Raw genomic sequence first — 24,243 nt, 5'->3', positions numbered from 1 at the left:
ATCTGTCATTGTTTTGCAGTAATTGAGAAATATTTACGCCAGGTGTTGAGATTGCTACCCACGTACAGATTTAAGGAAAGAGATCAGCCCACCTGAACTGGGCGTCACATGAGTATTGTTGTGTAATTAGCCAGCTGTATTTTCAACTAACTTCACTTATCTTACATTCCGTTCTACTCACTAAGAATTCTTTACTTTTATTTATTCTTTTTTAATTTTTCCATTAAAATTAAAACAAACCTTATCAGTTTGAGTTGGGGTATCACTGGGTGATGAGCACTAATTAAATAACAAAAGCATTAACTATATTCAGGTGACACCTGTCTGCTGGCTGAGTTAACCTTGCCGTTATCACATTGTTAGCTTTACCTCCCCAACTTCTATACATTACCTTCTGTTACAGCACTTATAAGCGGAACTATTGCGATCGTGGCAAATCTAGATGTTAGAGTCCAAAGTGCTTTTTTACTGAATGGGTCACTGTGTGAACACTTTTGTCGATCTCGAAAAATCGCTGAAGTCAAATTTTATATTTCGTATTTACCTCTGAGGTACTTATTTAGCCACTTAGCAGCCGAAATTCCTTTACCGGAGTATTACCGGAAGAAATACGGAGGTGATTTCCACTTTTTTTGAGTTTTTCTAGAAAATGGAGCGATCATTTTCTTTAATCCTGGAACACTCATTGCTCTAAATCTGTGGTTTGGAACAATGACTGGAGAATTCGATGAAGGCCACCTCTGATAGAGGGAGAGGTTAGACCTACTTCTAAAGGGCTATTCTAATGTAATATACCATCCTACCACTTGCACTCTGGCAAGAAGGATAAACTTTGGTGCTAATTCGAAATTAAATTTTAAAAATCTAGACCTCAGCATTCCTCCTAGATATGGTATCGCGGCTTATTCAGTCACTTGACTGCAGAAATTGCTATTTTGCCTCCCCCTAGATTAGTTGCATTTGCTTTTTAAACTGATTGCCATTACCTGTTTGTGTCCACGCTACTTTCATTTAGTCCATCTGAGTACAAATTACGAAAAGGTTTCCGATTTCGGATGCATTGCTCTAGCGTGTGTCGACAGTGTAAAGTCCGCATTTCCAACTGACACACATGTAAATAATATTTTTTACGGAGCGCTGGCTTGAAGTATCCCAAGTCCATCCGGAGTGTTGGTGTGGACGGGTGATGTGATTCAAGCAATGGCAGCCAGATGTGGGTGGAGAACCCAAGGGTGCAGCTAGTTGTTTGCAAAAGGACAGCCACATCCGGAAGTACTGCAGCTCTCAGAGCACAATGTCCAATATCTGGCAGACTGCCTCTCCCTGTTCGCTTGCCTCTTTCCATTTGACTGCACACGCACAATTCAGCGTCCTTACTCAGTAATAAACATCGTTCTGTCTGTTATTGTTTGAATAAATAACTGTTCAATTGTTTATTCTGTATCATTGCTGGCATACATCACCGGGATGGTCACGTCCAAATTGCCAATATTTTGTTGGTGGATTTGGCACAGAATCTGCACAGCAATCTTATCGGTTATGAACTCTATTTCGGCTATGTTGCCACTTCATTGTACCTGTAGACCTCTGAGATAGTGGATACGTGCAACTGTCTGGGCTTAGAGAACCACTGGCAAACTCTACCTCAGTATAACTCGAGGTATTATGTGACCCTTGCCGAAGGATGGATGGCACTAGGATGATCGCTTTCAGACAAAGGAGTCTTCGGAGCCCCAGCGCTCCCTCGGTACTCCTTTTCTGTTAAGCTCGGGTTTGGGAGGCCATTTGACTTCCCTAGTAAGTATATGTAGTAGCCAGGTAGTGGAGGAATTGTTAGGCAGCGGAAAGAAGCTACACAATCTGGTCACTCCCCTCTCTAGAGAAACGGGAGCAACCTTCTTTGGGGGCTTTGAGGAGAGGGTTATCTGGGTGTTAGATGTGGTCCTCTGATCGTGGCATGTGTGGTTACAAGCTCGGAAGAGATTGTCTACGTACCGAACATTTTGAGTAGGAAGTTGAAATGTTTGACTCCAGTATTTTGGAACTCTCCAGACTGTCGCAATAGTCTTTCATTTCTGTTCAGATGTTTTAGGCCCTTCGCCTGAGTTTCAAAATTTTGAAAGAGAAGAATGACTTTAGTGTGGTTCCGGGAAAGCTGTGACATCGTTGTTTATTAGGGGTACATGTGGAAGACACTCATAAATACTAATTAATAGCAGTCATTAAATCGGCGGATGTGAGAGAGCCGTTTAGGGTCAGCCAGTTCTGGTTGCCTATTTCTTCTTATCTATTATACATAAACTTCAAAATTGTGTAGATTGAAGCGGTCTAGACTGCGGTCAGAGCGGCGCACATTACCGCCTGGTAGCACGCCTCCAACTTTCACCTCCATCTCTCCACTGAGATTGGGTCACATTCCACTAGTTCCCACGGACAATAGAGTTCACCTTAAACACAGCAATTTCTCTCGTACCAACACAGCTGGCCCTGTTAAATATCCAAATGTAGGTCTATTTCTGGAGTCTCCTGCTTTCTCCGATCACTGATAAGAGCCAGAGCTGCAGTCATACTAACTTTAGAATACTTAGTTTTCACCGGAAATGTGCTTCTCAGTTCGAAATCTCTGGAGTGCAAAATTAAACTGGCTGGCTCTGCCAAACCATCAGGTTGATTAGCTTAGCTAGTTGCAATAAGTCCAGCTATGAGGTAGAGGTGAGTTCTCCTTAGACACCACTAGAGACTTTGCGCAGCATGCTGACCATTAACTTATAACAGTCAACGACACCAGAACCACCCACCACATCTCTTTTCTACGTGGAGTGATGTGAGAAATTAGTGCAGATAACTGTGAGGATCAGTGCAGACACTACACATTAGTAAATAAATAATTGGCAGGTGATGTCAGATTTAGCTGGCAGGCATGTTCCAGCTCCTTCAAACAGTATACTTACACACAAACCCCTGACAAATACATTTAGATAGCATATAATGATATCTTTCGTTGTTTCGTCATCGACTGTTTGAGCGAAATCTGGGCCAGTCATCTCTCAGGTTGGGCTGATCTCTGAAGGAGTCAACATGATTCTTTTTGCGCAGTTGATTTTCCATTTGAGTTCAAACGATTCTTGCTAGAATCTGTAATGGGAATGTTTGATTTTTTCCCTCGAAATTCTGAATTTACTCTGTGTGCTATCTATCTACTAATCTACGAGTATTTCTTCTATCTAGCCGTACCATGGTAAGGTGCCTGAAGGTCTATCCTAAGTCCATTATCGTATTTACGTTATTCTTAATGATATAATTTGTAGTAGGACATGAGGCTTGCCTGTGACACATTAATGTTGTAGAACTACTTGAATTTGGGTAAATGTGGGAAATAATTTCTACCTTAAAGCTCCAACTTACTTTAAAGAAAATAACACGCGATCATGAGACCAGAATTCTCTGAGGTCTTGGGCAGAACATTTATTTAATTTTAAAATTCGAAAATTATTGTGGACCATGGATCCTCAAAGTGTTAATCTGGAAAAATCAAAATTAATTGATATAGCTTCAGATCAAATGAAAGATGGATGCTGAAGGCACATATGTACACCACTAACAGTATTCTGGAGTAATACTAACTTCTCAAGTATCACTTCCTCACTTTCAATAGCACCAGAAAGGCTAACGAACAATCCTCTAATTAAGGAAATAAATAACCAAACTGCAGATCTTTATCATTGTATCGAGGTTCATTCTTTTTTATAGTGCCCAAAGTATTTGGGATCAGAGGATGTTGAAGGGTGCGTTGGTTTTTTCAAAAGGAAGTTCCAAATTGAACAAAGCTTTCACCTGGAGATGTACTCCACCTGGATTAGATCCCTTTCTAACCTACTGTGAATGGTCGCCCCCGAGTATTCACAAAATATTGAATACCCCGCATTGTTACTGAAGCTGTTACTAAAAAGAATACCTCCTTGTTAACTTTTTTTTTTTAGAATTTTTTCTCCGTTAATGACGGCTGTAATTTTTAACTGAAAACATTACCTACACTTAGACTTGAATCATTAAAAAAAAGATTGTTTTAGAGCAGTTCTGAGAGAAGAGGACGTTCTCCTCTAGAGTAACCTTACAGCGTAAAGTGCGAGTTTGAAAACTGCATCATGTTGAGAATTAACTGTATGAATAAAATTCAGAGTTTTAAGAAAAAGAAAGAATTTGAATTGATATAAGAGAATGATTTGTTATATTCTCAATGAGCTCTAGTTTCAATTCATTAAGTGAAGTTCATCTCGTCTATGTTACATACCTGTAATGCAGAATGACCACGACGGACGTTTTGTATTCAATTCACTGCTACAGTAACTGCATAAGAAGGCCTACACTCTGTTATATAAATAGAAATTCTTGGACAGTGGACGTCAGTATGGAAATTAGCTGTGATTGCAGGATGACCGAGATCCTAGTCCAAGGGCGTGCGTGGGATTATGAGCTGAAGGAGAAATGACACATATTTACGCCAACAAAAACCAACAACCAAGTACTATCTGAGTTGTTTACGTGGTGTACGATATAACCTGTTTATACCAAAGGTTACCTTAATGCAGGTTCTTTTACTCTTACAAAAGGTAAACATATCTCTGCTATAACTTGGCACACGTCATTCTCTTTTTCGCAATTTATTCATTTAAATTTCTCTCGAAATTTACAAAATTTTCTCATTTAACTCAAAAAATAAAAGCCATGAATCTTAAACTCTGTACCACAATACCTCGTGTTCACAAATAAATTACAGGACTCTATTAAAAAGAATTTCGATAAAATACTAAAAGCTTGAAAATCGATGCAGTAAAGTGATTCTTCCAGTCGACTAATTTGAAGAAATTAGTTATTATTTTACTTATTTAAATACTACAAACTGCCCGGGAAAATATTTCAATTAAATTGAGATCTAATCGCAAACAATTATTTTAATCGTAATTAATCGCAAACATTATTTTTAAAGAAAATCGATTACAGCCGTTTTAGAGAAAAACCAACAAAAAAAACTGCAAAAATCGTTTCAGTAACGAGACTTCACTGGTCGGCTTGGACTTCCTGCGATTGAGTTTCGCTGATCATACTTTCCGCTCCAAAATTCAATTTGTAGAAAGCACTTCCTTTCACTCAGGCAGCCACAGAACGTGTATTCCGGCGAAAGTCAAAATGTATAATCGGCACCTTTGGCATTTTTTGTGCTTAGAATGGATAGAGAAAGAGATGAAATACATAGAAAGACAAATTGAGAGGATTTAAGTGATTACTGATCAAGACGGCAGTGTACGGGTTTTGGTGTTTGTGCAAGTGGATGCTTTCTACCGCAGGAGATTAAAGTGAGTTGAGACCGCAAACCGCAATCTGAAGTCTGTGCTTACTGGGAGCCTTCATGCGGCTATTTTCGCAAATAATACCATGTGAGCTCGTAACAATAGTTAATTAATAATTACGTAAGAGCCTTACTAGGCCATAGTCGCTCATTGATGCAGGAAATTGATGGAGATAGCCAACTTTCACCGCCTAGATTGTGCTCTACAATCTGACAGAGACGCTTGGCAGCCCGCTTGTTGATTTTTCTTTTTTTACTTTCTCTTAAAAAGAAGGTGAGTATTGTTTTCCAGCAGATTTTAAATTTTCACCGGAAATACAAATATTAAGTCCCCTGAGTGTGAAAATCAGTGGTTTCTACAAATTTGTCTGTACGTGAGTGTGTGGCCAGCATGATGTAGAAACGGAAATCACAGCCATCCTAAAACCTCGTAGTACATTATTCCGGACATAATTAAACCGAACGGAACTGCCTGTTTACTGAATCGATTTTCACCCATTATTTGATTTACTCATTGTTCCTTAAAAAAACATATTTAAACCAAAATTCATTTCAAAAAATATACTGTTAATCGCAGAATGTCAAAAAAAAAACAATCTCCGCACAGTGGGCTTTCTGTTCTTTAAATTTAGTAGTTTAGCGACGATTTTCAACCTACTTAATTTTATGTACGTCACATTATTCTGAAACAACATTTTAAAGGGACTATTCCGTTTCCAAGAAGACCCTTTAATCAATTTCCTGGAAAAAAAAAAAATTCGAAGTAAAAGTTTTCGATTAACAGGAGTGTTCAAAAGTCAATAAAAATTTGGAGCTATTTTCGAAAAAGAAAATTGGAAAAACGCTCTTTGAAGTGGTACTTCCGGTTGGTGGATTTTGATGGGTAAGTTTTTGTCAGCTCCCCCAATGGAAAACACAATCATGTTTGAACTTGCTGCTTTTTTCGTACTCACGGGATCAAAACGATGTTTCCGGCGCAAGTTCGATAACGAAATTCGCTTGTGATTGCAATACTTCCCCTACCTAGTAAGAACTTCCTGCTGACGTCGCAGACGCAGCAGTTTGTGCAGATTACGTGACTAGAGGTTCTAGTCTGATTGTTCGAATTCCAGGCCACAGTTAGAACGCTCTTTGCCGCTCCCCAATCGAAACTAAAGCTACACTTTCCACGTCACTTCCTTTAGCGCTTGTTCATCTCTCGTGACGGTGCCACATAATGCCTGGTTTTCTCCTGCTGATCGGGCACTTTTCTTAATTTAGCCGGCTGTGCCACGTGCACTGAACTCCTTTGACAACTTTTCCTTCATGCTCTTATTATTCATTTTTAGCTTGAAAGGACAACTTTCTTTTGGACAAGAATAAAGGCTTCGGACAGCTATGGAAGGTTAATCTTCTACTAAAAACTCTTCCACATTGACGAATATCGGCTGAAAGTTTTCAACTTAAGATTTAGTAAACCTGAGATGTACTCGCCACACCTCTTGAGCGAATAAGCGCAGAAATTTGATGACAATATTACTTTTGGGCGCCAACAGAGGGGAGACTACAATAAGGTTTTGCCAAAATCGGAAGTACCTCTTTACAAAAGCTAAATACGAGGGAATCGAACTTGGAATCTCATACTTACAAAGCAACGCTCATAACCACTAAACCAACACTCGTCCCTTAGTTAGTAAGTTAGAATCATGAGAATAGTAGTAAGAGGTAGTTGAGAGAGAGTTCGAGTTCTGAATCTTTAGTTAGTTTAGAGTGTTGAGGGGGAGTGGCTGTACAACGCCAAATCTACAAGATCGATTGTATCTCCCTAAAATTTAATCATACGTTATTTTCTATTAAGTTATGCCGCATATTGTATTGGTCTCCCTCATCCAGAGACTGAAGTAGTGAAAAGAATGGTCTCCTTTCCTTCATGCTCTTATTATTCATAAAATACAAAATACGACTGACCAGAGGTTACCAAAAATTATATTTAATGCTTTAAAAGTAATCGATAGTAGCAAATATAATAATGTAAATTATAACTGGTATACCCAATTTAAGAACAAATTATTGCCTATTGGTTCTCAACATATTTTAGAATTAAACTCCAGCAGCCTTTCTAGTATTGAAATAAACAATATTGATGAGCGATTCTGTAACCATTTGTTATCGTCTGATATCGATAGGGTCATCCATTCAATATTATAATAAGGAATTTAGACATTTTAGCTCTCTAAAGGGCGGTGAAGAGTACTTTGTTGAATTTAGATGTTCTATTAGAAAGCATAGATTGGTTTCTCAAATTCGCCTATCTAATTTTGATTCGCCTTCTTTTTATCTTAATAATGAACATTTCAAGTTAAACAGTTCAGGAAATATGCCCGATTTGCAATTCATGTAGTCCCGAGAATTTATTGCATTTTTTAATAGAATTTCCTATGTATAATGACCCTAGGAGCAGATATCTATGTTAAGTATATTAATAAAAATTTCCCTAATCTCACAAATTTGCTTAATATATTAACAGTTAATTCTAAAGAAAAATTAAATGATATTTATTATTTTGCATTAGAAGCTTTAAAGATACGACAAAATTATTGTAATAAGTTACTTAATGATAATATGGGTATTTCTACTGTTATTGTTATTGTTATTATTCTTTCTTCAATAATACAGTTACTTCCGTACTCTGCCCTCTCAAACTTAATAAAATGTACAAAATGTAAAATTGAGAATCTTATGTTGGCATGTTAGCTTTAGCCTATTTTCTTTTATATTATTGTATTTTTTCTTTATCTTTCTTTTTTCCTTGTTTTCTGTTTGTTTTCTTTCAGTTTTCCAGTTTTGTAAATTTTCTTTTATAATTATTGCAAGAATTACTTTTGTTTTAAAAATTATGACCAGACCCATTTGTAAAGAGTGTAACTCTAAAAGCAAATAAATTCTATTCTATTCTATTGAAATGTTATGATTGTATTGTGATGGTTAACATAATTTTTCATGATGTTTTTACTTTCGTGTTATTGCGTTATAGCGTTTTGTCTTAATAATAATATAAGTTAAAATAGTTAGTTGTAATGTAAATTATGGAACATGAATCAATGAACTCCCTTTGTTTTTTGGAATACTGACAGCAGAATAAGTCGACGTGTGCGTAAAGTTGGGCTGGCAGCCAATGCTGTTATCACTGGCCGGGTAGACAGCAAGTCGCCTAGCGAACTGTGGTGCACTATCTGCCCCGCCAGTCAACTTCCTGTTCTGCACACGCGCACACTCGGCGGAAACCAGTACTGCTTCGTCATGAACAGCTGTTTTATCAAACTCACCTATTCGTTAGGGGTGCGCCATGGGTTCTTTTTTTTCCCCTGTAAAAGGCAAGAGAATCATCCTGTACTTCATAGTTTAAAGGTCACTAGAAAAAAAAAACTGGTACAAAGTAGGTGAGGAACAGGTAACAGAAGGCTGCTGCCAAGTACGGAAAAAAATCTGGTGTGCTTCCCAAAAAGTTGCCAATTCCTACCTGGGTACACGAGACTAAAATCAACCTTAGAGGTAGCACCGTGTTGTATGTAGTAGAATTTTGGTGTAGGCCTTCTGTTGCTGATGATTTTGTTACTGAGTCAAACCGGAAGGAAACACTGGTGTGAATGTGACCAGCCTCAGCGGAAGTGCAATTGGTACCTTAGAACACATTACTCCCGCCGAATGTCTCAAAAAAGACGCTGGCGGCCTTCACCGTGCGCTGACGTCACTTACCTCTCCTTGCCCCTGGCGTGCGTATTATTGTTTTTTAAACACTATTTCCTCTTATAGTTTTGCCTTAAGCGTTCATTAACGAAGTCATGTCAGGTACTACCTGACGCAGGCAGAGTTTTTCCACTACCTTGGTTGTTGGAAGCCATGTTTGCTTCATTCAGAGCTCTACTGTTAAAGAAATAAAAATAACATAAAATAGGTAAAAGGTAGAACTGAATCTAAACTATGTTGAACATATGTTCATGACATTTTAGATTTTGGTCCAAGGATGTCACTTTCTAGTCTGTGGATTGGAAACACGTGTTGCCATGGAAACTTGCTCATGCAGACACACCTGATCACTTTCGGCGATCTATTGGCTTTTCTGACTGCTTCTCCTTGATCACTTCCTAGGCCCAAAAATTATCATCCAACACTAAAGCCCTAACGAGTAATTCCGTACTTATTAATAGAATTAACAATTAATCTAAATTAGATCATAATGAAGTATTTATTCTCTTCGATAATTCTGGTAACAATTTCGGTCTGATTGTAACCAATTTACTTTGTTTAGGCCCCAGGCCCTGAACTACACATTTCGTACAGAATTTACTGGCGCCCCCTCTGCCTGAAAATAATTTTGTGTTTACACGCAGGCTACTCTTACTCTTAAATTATCTCCCTAAACGGATATTTATGGGGGGGGTTTTAAGTCCCCGTATATTACACTGTAGCCTTTCAGGGATTTTACTAGCTGTAGTGTGTTTGTCTGTGTAATGTATTCTTGAAGTTGACGGAAAAAACCTTGGAGCTATTTTTTGTGGAATTCTTTTTAAAAAAATGTGAACAAAATCCTTCTAAAGTAAAGACGTACTTCAGATGGAGGAATTTTTCTTCGACCTCGGAATTTTAATAATAACCTTTACCCTCCTAAACTACACCCCAGGGATATGGCGGTAAATTACTCAAAAGGACATTTCTAAGAGATTTTTTCATTCCCCTCCCCTCTAAATCGAATTTTTCTTGAAAAATATAACTAGTAATAGTTGTAGATTTGTATGTTTGTAGATTTTGTTTGTTTGTATATTTGTATTTGTTTGTATTATACTTAAAATATTATAAAATCTATTTATTAGGTGGCACTTTTGGCCACTTAATTTTTCTATTTTCTTAACATTTCGAACATTTTAATGTTATTCCCGATATTTTGAACCCCTTTTTGTAGCATTTCCGGTTATTTGATTTGATCCAAAACCTCCATTACTGCATCTTGTGGAGGTTTCCTCACCGAAATATTAAATTATAACCATCTACGATTTCCCGTATTTCTCTCTTATTAATCTTGTACAAACGCACATAAGCCACTTTTTTCTTTGGTTCTTCTGCTTGAAAACTGCATATTACTAACCCCCCCCAATGATCGTAAGACTATCAGGTCTGAATCGAGGGAATAATGGCGGTCTGAGAGATTTGTGTGGTTCCTCTTGAAAACTTAGTGTCCCTCACAGTTTGAGATTTAAGTGTGTCGGCCAGTAACCAAAGAACTTTTAAGCAGACTATGAGTAGTTTCGGTGGACACAGGATGTGACCTGGCGAGGATTCAAGTACCCCCTCCCCCCCGCTGTGGCACGCATCTCGCTACAAACAATAAATAACCTTACACTGTGAACACTGTGTCTTACTATTGTAATTACACAATGTTTAGTGGACCTTGTCCCCAATGGAAGGTTATTCAGATATTCTTGTGTAAACATTGTAACCTTATCTATAGCATTGTTCTACACCCCACACACTGCCTTCTAGTTCACAGATTGTATAATATTTAATTTGAACAAATTTTTATCTACGTCATTACTAGATAATGAACAAGTTATCTTGTGTTCACGTATGCCTTGCTAGCATTATAATACTAAATGACCTTCATGTGAGTAACCCTCCTCTGAGATTAGCTTTGCTGACGGGGCCTCATTTCCCAAATAATATTTCTCAGTAGTGTGACTGGTAAGTGTCACTCAAAAGTGGAAAATATCAAAAGTACAAAATCTACCAACCGGATTTCCGTTTTACTAAATGGGTTTTCTAGTTTTCCGCTCAATACACACAGCCAATGTTTTAGCCTTAAAGTTTACTGCGTAATTTTGGGTCTATTTACTTTTCTTTCGTAACACTTTTGTAGGATACCATATTTAAATAGGGTTCGCAGGGTTGAGAAACCCGAAAACCATAGGATGTAATTTGAACTAGGACATAATGTTTGGTTTGAAGCTTGATTCAAGAGGAGCTGTGACGACATCCTTTTATTAATATTATGCCGGCATTGGTAAAAGGAAGTTATGAGAATCTTCGCTCGCAATTTTCCAAATTCACCACACTGTATTTACGTAATTAGATCTAAATGCACTAATCCTATTGTCCCCGTTTGTCTCATAATCCGTTTAATCATGTGAACAAATAATTGCATCATCAAATTAACTTTTTATGCAATCCCTTTAATTTTGTTTCTTTATTTCACGAAATAAACTGTTTTATTCCGGAAGTACAGTACTGGCTGCTTGATCAGAAGAGATGCCGTGAGTTTCGAACTGAAAAACTTCTGCAGAAAGTGCAAGCCCAAGGCAGTCGCTTCATATTTCCCATCCAGTTCTGTAATCGTTCGCTGCAAAGATTATTATTAAGTCAATACAGGGTTGGCAGAGCGGCTAACTGACGCATACGTGGGGAACTCGGAGTGCTGTAGTTTGGTGCCACGGCTTCATCGATCTGGCAACTCCCACCTGGGAATTTTACTTTCCGTTTTTCACTTCCTCTTTAAGAAAATTTTTAAGTAAACTATTCTTCATTGGTACTTCCTGCCGCGCTGCTTTATAACAGAGAGTGTTGGCGTTCAACATCCGGATTTTCAACAGCAGGACAAAGAAAAAAAGCCGACTTGTCCAAAGAGAGCACTTCAATGTAAATGCTTCCTCAGAATTCTTCAGTATAGAAATCTCTGTTTGAGATCGCTTGAGTAATGATCCAAAGAAAGTTATTTTTCCTGAAACTTTTGTTATTAAACTCAGTTAGTGCAGCTTAATTATTTCATTTGTGAAATCTTTATCTGATGAAACCTCCGATTATTATTCTGTAAAACGTTTTTGTAGAGACATCTAAATAATATTTTAGATAGAACTACGTATATGGGAAACTGAATCCAGTTTCCTTAATGAAAGATCTTTTAATCTTTAAACTTCACTATGTCTTGGTAATAAACAACGTCAGATGCCATGGGCGCTTTCAGTTTCCAAAGGGTCTACTGCACAATGTACAGATGCGGCTTTTCTATGATATCTTGATAATTTAGTTTGATACAATGATACAAAACACCATATACCTACTCGTATATTATAACATATTAAAACCTGTCCGATAGGGCATTTCTAATTATGCTCTTATGATTCTAAAGGTTGTAAATTCTGAAGATTGAGTAGAATAAAGGAACCTTGAGGTGATGGGCGAATTCCCGGGCTTCCTTTGGAGAGAAATAAAGTAGTTCCATTCTTCCTGGGGATATTTAAGGACTAGTTTTCTAAAAAGAGACTTTTAGTCTTGAGGAGCAGTGATGCTGCCCACTAAGTTAAATGCTGAGTCTAGGTGAAATGTAATTCTTCAGGCTGACCAAAATTTCGCAACCTTCAGCTACAAAAAAACAGTGGGAAATGAAGTGTTTACAAAGTAGTCTTAGTGTAGATAGTTAGTAGATTCCCTATCAAAAATTTTAATTACTGTATTTTGTATTAATTATTATTTAAAATTACAAATATATTTGTGTTTAAATGTCGCTATTTTAATTATTTTATCTGTTTCAATGAAATGTAACCCACATTTTGTCTTTGGAGAAGCCTCCAGTAATTAATATTTTCGTACTGTAAGGTACTACTCTTCAAAATATTTCGTTACAAATGCTAACTAAATAATTCGAAAATGCTAACAAACTGTCGATAGAATTTCTGTTTTCTTTTTTCCTGCAATAAAATATTTATTACAATATAACATACAAAGAAATATGACGTTACTAAATAATTTTTTTTGCATTTTTTTTTTCCACCCATTTATTTATCTTTGCACACTACTTGCGCGCACACTACAGATCAAAGTTTATTTGCCAGGAAACGCCATTTAAGCGTGCTTCTGAGGAGGTGGTGGGGGTCGGAAGTCCGACTAGGTTTTGCGTCCTTAGTAATGTGGCCTCTGTGCGTCAAGTAGGGAAACCTGACAATTACCTCTCAGAGGTCAGCTCTTCGTACCGTAATACGTGAATTCATCTCATTATGTCTTTATTTAAATTGGACTAACTTTCATTTTGTAAGTAGATTTTCATCTTTACTTATTTTCAGTAATTGAATTGCCTCCATAGTTTATTGCTCTTCTTCTTAAGTGCTACTGCAGGTTAAGGGCACAGAACTAACATACACATAATATTACGCATAATTGGAATAATATATCAACTTTACGGGAGTATAGAGTGTGTGTTGTTTTCTGTAGTCAACGAAAATTTAGTAAAAAAACCAAGTTTAGGAATTTAACTATGAGAAAATGGCGTGAATATTTACATCAAATGAAAAAAGAAAAGATCAGCTAGACGTAACGATTATTAAGGCTGTGGCAGATCGTATGATTAATATTGTGTATAAACAAGCATGGCTAATTCTGTAGTGTCACCTGTTAGGTTTGATTTAGTGCTCTGTTTTGATGTCATTAACTGAACGTCATAGTTTGATTTATTATGGAGAGGATATCATAATTTATTCTTTTTTTAGGATCCGGTAGTCCCAGAATGACTTTGCGGCTCGCTTTAGGGTTATATATATATCATTCTTCTCTAATCTTGCGATAATCAGGAACCAGTACAAGATGTCCTTGCAGTTCTCCAATCTCAAATCTTGTCTCTCTCTCAGACGATCCATACAATAAGTACTTGTAGTAAGCACTAGCAGTAATTATAGACAATAAAAACATATGATGATGCCGCAGGTCCTTTCGCTCATTGCCTGCTTCATCTGCAAGTGTCGTGCGAGACGGGTGACAAGTAAAACCGAAAACTCGAACACCAATCTGATTAAGCTATCTCTGAGGATGGATGAAATTGCGTAGCCGGTCAGGGTTGCAATAATGCCGCACTGCGACGGATACTATCAAAAATATAACACTCAAAAAATCTTATAAAGAATATTTCGATTGAGATTCCAAAATGGAATGTCTGCAAGATTGCAATGCTCTCTAGTAGTAAGAGAAAGGAATTAATTGTTTTAATTGAAAATATCAGCGTATTGTTCTAAATCCAACGATCATAGTCAAAATTTAACTGGCACATTTCGTAGCAAAATTGGGTCACTTTTTTGGATTGGAAAAATTATATTATGAAACTCAATTATTGAAAATGCACACATAGAATAACTATATTCAATTTTGTCATTAATTTTATCTTTAAAAAAAGCAAAAGAAAACTGCCGTTCCTTTTGGAATGAACAACGGAAATAGGCTTCTAGTTGGAGAATGTGGTTACATTTAAAGCTATTTTATAACTCTCTCATTTACACAATTTTTTCTGCTGTTAAATGCATTATTATTCAAGTTGCATTTTTAAAGTAGGATGCATGTCCTTCAACATTTATTTCGCATTGCAATAATGTGCTTGTCATTTTTCCTCTTAATAGTGTTAGGCGGTAAATAGACGAACTTTCATCAATTTTGATGTTTGATAGAAAAAAGAAATAGATCTTAGTACTGCATCTTTGATGAGAGAGAATTATGTAGCAGAATACAGCGAGTGCAGACATTAAATGTAGACCGAGCTGCTCGCGGGGAAAAACAGATATTGATTGCCCGGACATAATATTGACCAGCAAGCCACTCTCCCCTTCACCGCTGCTTTATCTGAATATGAGCGTCAGTTGGGGGGTTAGATAAGCTTTTATCGTGACAACGATGTCGCTTAATGCCCGTACGACAACACGGAACAAACTCCTCAGACTTGCGTTGGGCAAAAATTTAATCAATTAAAAACCAATTGAATTAAACCGAAATTTAATTTTAATCATTATTAAAATTAAAAAATTTAATCGGCCCAAATTAGTTGATTAAAATTAAATTCACTTTTAATTTAATCGGAATTTAATCAATTAAAATTTTTAATCATAACTAAAAATTAAGATTAAAATTAAATAATCATAATTTTAATTGATTGAATTAAATTCCAAATTTAGTTTTAATCACTTTGGACGATTAAATTTTTTAATTTAATCAAAATATGAGAGATTAAATTTTTAAAACCAAACATTGCCAATGGTTAAACCAGAATCGGACCAATGCATCTTTATTCCGCCTAGCTGGTGCCTCTTCTCTATCAATATTATCACCTTTCCCAAACTTGGCACCTTGATTCTACCAGTCTGGTGTCTCATCTATAACATGTTCGTGACTCTCAAGACTTACATAGGACCACCTTACACTCACATTTAACCATGTTTACCACTCACTAGAATTAGATAGGACCACCTTACACTCACATTTAACCATGTTTACCACTCACTAGACTTTGATGGAACCACCTTACACTCACATTTAACCATGTTTACCACTCACTAACTTAGATAGGACCACCTTACACTCACATTTAACCATGTTGGCGACTCACTAGACTTAGATAGGACCACCTTACTCTCACATTTAACCATGTTTACCACTCACTAGACTTAGATAGGACCACTTTACAGTCACATTTAACCATGTTTACCACTCATTATACTCAGATAGGACCACCTTACTGTCACATTTAACCAAGTTTACCACTCACTATACTTAGATAGGACCACCTTACACTCACATTTAACCATGTTTACCACTCACTATACTTAGATAGGACCACCTTACTCTCACATTTAACCAAGTTTACCACTCACTATACTTAGATAGGACCACCTTACACTCACATTTAACCTAGTTGGCGACTCAATAGACTTATGAACAGGGTGACCAGAGTTATGTGTTCCACCCACTTTTTTTTTTAAACGGCGGGAAATTTCAAAAAAATAGAAAACACGTATTTAATCAAATCTATTTTTTTTCAGTAATTGACGTATTTTTTAAACCCCAATTTCCCCAGATACAGTATCGTAAGTTTTTTTCAAATGGAACAAACCAGATCTAGGCAGGCTACAGCTATTCGATATTCCAGATCTTCGATTGAAGCCAAGGGATTAAGGTTACTGTACACTTTATTTTTTAGATATCCCCTCTGAAAATAGTCTATTGGGGCTAAATCCGTAGTTCGAGGTCAAAATTGAGCTCTTCTTGAACCGGATGATAACTGGGGATGAAAAGTAGATTACCTACGAAAACATCGTAAGGAAAAGGATATATTGTGAACCAGGAAAACCTAGCCCTTCCACCTGTAAACCTAATTTCACTCTGAATAAAAGAATGTTGTGTATATAGTGGGACATTCGAGGACCTACACATTATGAGCTCTTAAAACCGAACGAAAAGCTAAATTTATTAGTGAACCATGTATTAGTATGGAATTTTGTTCTCTTGTACACTTTGTTTTTCTCAATTATAAACTATAGTTATTTTGTGCACAGATCTAAAAAGGTAGAAGATATAAAGGGTTGAAAATTTTTTGGGTCATGAAATTCTGTAAAATAGTGGTCGTTCTATATCTCCCACTGTGAACCACGTATTGATATGGAATTTAGTTCTCTTGTACACTTTGTTTTTCTCAATTATAAACTATAGTTACTTTTTGCACAGATCTAAAAAGGTAGAAGATATAAAGGGTTGAAAATTTTTTGGGTCATGAAATTCTGTAAAATTCTGGCAGTTCTATATCTCCCACTGTGAACCACGTATTGATATGGAATTTTGTTCTCTTGTACACTTTGTTTTTCTCAATTATAAACTATAGTTATTTTGTGGACAGATCTAAAAAGGTAGGAGATATAAAGGGTTGAAAATCTTTTGGGTCATGAAATTCTAAAAAATTATGGCCGTTCTATATCTCCCACTGTGAACCACGTATTGATATGGAATTTTTTTCTCTTATACATTTTGTTTTTCTCAATTATAAACTATAGTTATTTTGTGCACAGATCTAAAAAGGTAGGAGATATAAAGAATTGAAAATTTTTTGGGTCATGAAATTCTGTAAAATTCTGGCCGCTCTATATCTCCCACTGTGAACCACGTATTCGTATAAAATTTTGTTCTTTTCTACACTTTGTTTTTCTCAATTATAAATTATAGTTATTTTGTAGACAGATCTAAAATGGTAGGAGATATAAAGGGTTGAAAATTTTTTGAGTCATGAAATTCTGAAAAATTATGGCCGTTCTATATCTCCTACTGTGAACCACGTATTGATATAGAATTTTGTTCTTTTGTACACTTTGGTTTTCTTAATTATAAGCTATAGTTTTTTTGTGCACAGATGTAAAATGGTAGATGATATAAAGGGTAGAAAATTTTTTGGGTCATGAAATTCTGTAAAATTATGGCCGTTCTATATCTCCCACTGTGAACCATGTATTGGTTTGGAATTTTGTTCTTTTGTACACTTTGTTTTTCTCAATTATAAACTATAGTTATTTTGTGCACAGATCTAAAAAGGTAGAAGATATAAAGGGTTGAAAATTTTTTGGGTCATGAAATTCTGTAAAATTATGGCCGTTCTATATCTCCCACTGTGAACCACGTATTCGTATGAAATTTTGTTCTCTTGTACACTTTGTTTTTCTCAATTATAAACTATAGTTATTTTGTGTACAGATCTAAAAAGGTAGAAGATATAAAGGGTTGAAAATTTTTTGGGTCATGAAATTCTGTAAAATTATGGCCGTTCTATATCTCCCACTGTGATCCACGTATTCGTATGAAATTTTGTTCTCTTGTACACTTTGTTTTTCCCAATTATAAATTATAGTTATTTTGTGGACAGATCTAAAAAGGTAGGAGATATAAAGGGTTGAAAATTTTTTGGGTCATGAAATTCTGTAAAATTATGGCCGTTCTATATCTCCTACTGTGAACCACGTATTGATATAGAAATTTTTTCTCTTATACATTTTGTTTTTCTCAATTATAGGCTATAGTTATTTTGTGCACAGATCTAAAAAGGTAGGAGATATAAAGAATTGAAAATTTTTTGGGTCATGAAATTCTGTAAAATTCTGGCCGCTCTATATCTCCCACTGTGAACCACGTATTCGTATAAAATTTTGTTCTTTTCTACACTTTGTTTTTCTCAATTATAAATTATAGTTATTTTGTAGACAGATCTAAAATGGTAGGAGATATAAAGGGTTGAAAATTTTTTGAGTCATGAAATTCTGAAAAATTATGGCCGTTCTATATCTCCTACTGTGAACCACGTATTGATATAGAATTTTGTTCTTTTGTACACTTTGGTTTTCTTAATTATAAGCTATAGTTTTTTTGTGCACAGATGTAAAATGGTAGATGATATAAAGGGTAGAAAATTTTTTGGGTCATGAAATTCTGTAAAATTATGGCCGTTCTATATCTCCCACTGTGAACCATGTATTGGTTTGGAATTTTGTTCTTTTGTACACTTTGTTTTTCTCAATTATAAACTATAGTTATTTTGTGCACAGATCTAAAAAGGTAGAAGATATAAAGGGTTGAAAATTTTTTGGGTCATGAAATTCTGTAAAATTATGGCCGTTCTATATCTCCCACTGTGAACCACGTATTCGTATGAAATTTTGTTCTCTTGTACACTTTGTTTTTCTCAATTATAAACTATAGTTATTTTGTGTACAGATCTAAAAAGGTAGAAGATATAAAGGGTTGAAAATTTTTTGGGTCATGAAATTCTGTAAAATTATGGCCGTTCTATATCTCCCACTGTGATCCACGTATTCGTATGAAATTTTGTTCTCTTGTACACTTTGTTTTTCCCAATTATAAATTATAGTTATTTTGTGGACAGATCTAAAAAGGTAGGAGATATAAAGGGTTGAAAATTTTTTGGGTCATGAAATTCTGTAAAATTATGGCCGTTCTATATCTCCTACTGTGAACCACGTATTGATATAGAAATTTTTTCTCTTATACATTTTGTTTTTCTCAATTATAGGCTATAGTTATTTTGTGCACAGATCTAAAAAGGTAGAAGATATGAAGGGTTGAAAATTTTTTGGGTCATGAAATTCTGTAAAATTCTGGCCGTTCTATATCTCCTACTGTGAACCACGTATTGATATGGAATTTTTTTCTCTTATACATTTTGTTTTTCTCAATTATAAACTATAGTTATTTTGTGCACAGATCTAAAAAGGTAGAAGATATAAAGGGTGAAAATCTTTTGGGTCATGAAATTCTGTAAAATTATGGCCGTTTTATATCTCCCACTGTGATCCACGAGGTCGTATGAAATTTTGTTCTCTTGTACACTTTGTTTTTCTCAATTATAGATTATAGTTATTTTTTGGACAGATCTAAAAAGGTAGGAGATATAAAGGGTTGAAAATTTTTTGGGTCATGAAATTCTGTATAATTATGGTCGTTCTATATCTCCCACTGTGAACCACGTATTGATATGGAATTTGGTTCTCTTGTACACTTTGTTTTTCTCAATTATGAACTATAGTTATTTTGTGCGCAGATCTAAAAAGGTAGAAGATATGAAGGGTTGAAAATTTTTTGGGTCATGAAATTCTGTAAAATTCTGGCCGTTCTATATCTCCTACTGTGAACCACGTATTGATATGGAATTTTTTTCTCTTATACATTTTGTTTTTCTCAATTATAAACTATAGTTATTTTGTGCACAGATCTAAAAAGGTAGAAGATATAAAGGGTTGAAAATTTTTTGGGTCATGAAATTCTGTAAAATTATGGCCGTTCTATATCTCCCACTGTGATCCTCGTATTCGTATGAAATTTTGTTCTCTTGTACACTTTGTTTTTCCCAATTATAAATTATAGTTATTTTGTGCACAGATCTAAAAAGGTAGAAGATATAAAGGGTTGAAAATTTTTTGGGTCATGAAATTCTGTAAAATTATGGCCGTTCTATATCTCCCACTGTGATCCACGTATTCGTATGAAATTTTGTTCTCTTGTACACTTTGTTTTTCCCAATTATAAATTATAGTTATTTTGTGGACAGATCTAAAAAGGTAGGAGATATAAAGGGTTGAAAATTTTTTGGGTCATAAAATTCTGTAAAATTATGGCCGTTCTATATCTCCTACTGTGAACCACGTATTGATATGGAATTTTTTTCTCTTATACATTTTGTTTTTCTCAATTATAAGCTATAGTTATTTTGTGCACAGATCTAAAAAGGTAGAAGATATAAAGGGTTGAAAATCTTTTGGGTCATGAAATTCTGTAAAATTATGGTCGTTCTATATCTCCCACTGTGAACCACGTATTGATATGGAATTTGGTTCTCTTGTACACTTTGTTTTTCTCAATTATGAACTATAGTTATTTTGAGCACAGATCTAAAAAGGTAGAAGATATAAAGGGCTGAAAATCTTTTGGGTCATGAAATTCTGTAAAATTATGGCCGTTCTATATCTCCCAATGTGAACCACGTATTGGTATGGAATTTTGTTGTCTTGTACACTTTGTTTTTCTCAATTATGAACTATAGTTATTTTGTGCACAGATCTAAAATGGTACAAGATATGAAGGGTTGAAAATTTTTTGGGTCATGAAATTCTGTAAAATTCTGGCCGTTCTATATCTCCTACTGTGAACCACGTATTGATATGGAATTTTTTTCTCTTATACATTTTGTTTTTCTCAATTATAAACTATAGTTATTTTGTGCACAGATCTAAAAAGGTAGAAGATATAAAGGGTTGAAAATTTTTTGGGTCATGAAATTCTAAAAAATTATGGCCGTTCTATATCTCCCACTGTGAACCACGTATTCGTATGAAATTTTGTTCTCTTGTACACTTTGTTTTTCTCAATTATAAACTATAGTTATTTTTTGCACAGATCTAAAAAGGTAGAAGATATAAAGGGTTGAAAATCTTTTGGGTCATGAAATTCTGTAAAATTATGGTCGTTCTATATCTCCCACTGTGAACCACGTATTGATATGGAATTTTGTTCTCTTGTACACTTTGTTTTTCTCAATTATGAACTATAGTTATTTTGTGCACAGATCTAAAAAAGTAGAAGATATGAAGGGTTGAAAATTTTTTGGGTCATGAAATTCTGTAAAATTATGGCCGTTCTATCTCTCCCACTGTGAACCATGTATTGGTTTGGAATTTTGTTCTTTTGTACACTTTGTTTTTCTCAATTATAAGCTATAGTTTTTTTGTGCACAGATCTAAAAAGGTAGAAGATATAAAGGGTTGAAAATTTTTTGGGTCATGAAATTCTGTAAAATTATGGCCGTTCTATATCTCCCACTGTGAACCACGTATTCGTATGAAATTTTGTTCTCTTGTACACTTTGTTTTTCTCAATTATAAACTATAGTTATTTTTTGCACAGATCTAAAAAGGAAGAAGATAAAAAGGGTGAAAATCTTTTGGGTCATGAAATTCTGTAAAATTATGGCCGTTTTATATCTCCCAATGTGATCCACGAGGTCGTATGAAATTTTGTTCTCTTGTACACTTTGTTTCTCTCAATTATGAACTATAGTTATTTTGTGCACAGATCTAAAAAGGTAGAAGATATAAAGGGTAGAAAATCTTTTGGGTCATGAAATTCTGAAAAATTATGGCCGTTCTATATCTCCCACTGTGAACCACGTATTCGTATGAAATTTTTTTCTCTTATACATTTTGTTTTTCTCAATTATAAACTATAGTTATTTTGTGCACAGATCTAAAAAGGTAGGAGATATAAAGGGTTGAAAATTTTTTGGGTCATGAAATTCTGTAAAATTATGGCTGTTCTATATCTCCCACTGTGAACCACGTAATCGTATAAAATTTTGTTCTTTTCTACACTTTGTTTTTCTCAATTATAAATTATAGTTATTTTGTGGACAGATCTAAAATGGTAGGAGATATAAAGGGTTGAAAATTTTTTGGGTCATGAAATTCTGAAAAATTATGGCCTTTCTATATCTCCCACTGTGAACCACGTATTGATATGGAATTTTGTTCTCTTGTACACTTTGTTTTTCTCAATTATAAACTATAGTTATTTTGTGCACAGATCTATAAATGTAGAAGATATATAGGGTTGAAAATTTTTTGGGTCATGAAATTCTGTAAAATTATGGCCGTTCTATATCTCCTACTGTGAACCACGTATTGATATAGAATTTTGTTCTTTTGTACACTTTGGTTTTCTTAATTATAAGCTATAGTTTTTTTGTGCACAGATGTAAAATGGTAGATGATATAAAGGGTAGAAAATTTTTTGGGTCATGAAATTCTGTAAAATTATGGCCGTTCTATATCTCCCACTGTGAACCATGTATTGGTTTGGAATTTTGTTCTTTTGTACACTTTGTTTTTCTCAATTATAAACTATAGTTATTTTGTGCACAGATCTAAAAAGGTAGAAGATATGAAGGGTTGAAAATTTTTTGGGTCATGAAATTCTGTAAAATTATAGCCGTTCTATATCTCCCACTGTGAACCACGTATTCGTATGAAATTTTGTTCTCTTGTACACTTTGTTTTTCTCAATTATAAACTATAGTTATTTTGTGTACAGATCTAAAAAGGTAGAAGATATAAAGGGTTGAAAATTTTTTGGGTCATGAAATTCTGTAAAATTATGGCCGTTCTATATCTCCCACTGTGATCCACGTATTCGTATGAAATTTTGTTCTCTTGTACACTTTGTTTTTCCCAATTATAAATTATAGTTATTTTGTGGACAGATCTAAAAAGGTAGGAGATATAAAGGGTTGAAAATTTTTTGGGTCATAAAATTCTGTAAAATTATGGCCGTTCTATATCTCCTACTGTGAACCACGTATTGATATGGAATTTTTTTCTCTTATACATTTTGTTTTTCTCAATTATAAGCTATAGTTATTTTGTGCACAGATCTAAAAAGGTAGAAGATATAAAGGGTTGAAAATCTTTTGGGTCATGAAATTCTGTAAAATTATGGTCGTTCTATATCTCCCACTGTGAACCACGTATTGATATGGAATTTGGTTCTCTTGTACACTTTGTTTTTCTCAATTATGAACTATAGTTATTTTGAGCACAGATCTAAAAAGGTAGAAGATATAAAGGGCTGAAAATCTTTTGGGTCATGAAATTCTGTAAAATTATGGCCGTTCTATATCTCCCAATGTGAACCACGTATTGGTATGGAATTTTGTTGTCTTGTACACTTTGTTTTTCTCAATTATGAACTATAGTTATTTTGTGCACAGATCTAAAATGGTACAAGATATGAAGGGTTGAAAATTTTTTGGGTCATGAAATTCTGTAAAATTCTGGCCGTTCTATATCTCCTACTGTGAACCACGTATTGATATGGAATTTTTTTCTCTTATACATTTTGTTTTTCTCAATTATAAACTATAGTTATTTTGTGCACAGATCTAAAAAGGTAGAAGATATAAAGGGTTGAAAATTTTTTGGGTCATGAAATTCTAAAAAATTATGGCCGTTCTATATCTCCCACTGTGAACCACGTATTCGTATGAAATTTTGTTCTCTTGTACACTTTGTTTTTCTCAATTATAAACTATAGTTATTTTTTGCACAGATCTAAAAAGGTAGAAGATATAAAGGGTTGAAAATCTTTTGGGTCATGAAATTCTGTAAAATTATGGTCGTTCTATATCTCCCACTGTGAACCACGTATTGATATGGAATTTTGTTCTCTTGTACACTTTGTTTTTCTCAATTATGAACTATAGTTATTTTGTGCACAGATCTAAAAAAGTAGAAGATATGAAGGGTTGAAAATTTTTTGGGTCATGAAATTCTGTAAAATTATGGCCGTTCTATCTCTCCCACTGTGAACCATGTATTGGTTTGGAATTTTGTTCTTTTGTACACTTTGTTTTTCTCAATTATAAGCTATAGTTTTTTTGTGCACAGATCTAAAAAGGTAGAAGATATAAAGGGTTGAAAATTTTTTGGGTCATGAAATTCTGTAAAATTATGGCCGTTCTATATCTCCCACTGTGAACCACGTATTCGTATGAAATTTTGTTCTCTTGTACACTT

General features: G+C 34.8%; 1 protein-coding gene across 4 annotated transcripts in view; it reads left to right on the top strand.

Moving 5' to 3' along the window:
• The window catches only part of Klp31E (kinesin-like protein 31E), a 50,571-nt gene that overhangs the window by 885 nt on the left and 25,443 nt on the right, over nt 1–24,243 (top strand). The gene's annotated exons all lie outside the window — the stretch shown is intronic.

Source organism: Rhodnius prolixus, unplaced genomic scaffold, assembly GCF_049639745.1.
Source record: "Rhodnius prolixus isolate KJV_2025 unplaced genomic scaffold, Rpr scaffold_15, whole genome shotgun sequence".
Lineage (NCBI taxonomy): Eukaryota > Metazoa > Arthropoda > Insecta > Hemiptera > Reduviidae > Rhodnius > Rhodnius prolixus.
Note: the sequence above shows the minus strand (reverse complement) of the source record. Positions and strands in the feature narration are given on the sequence as shown.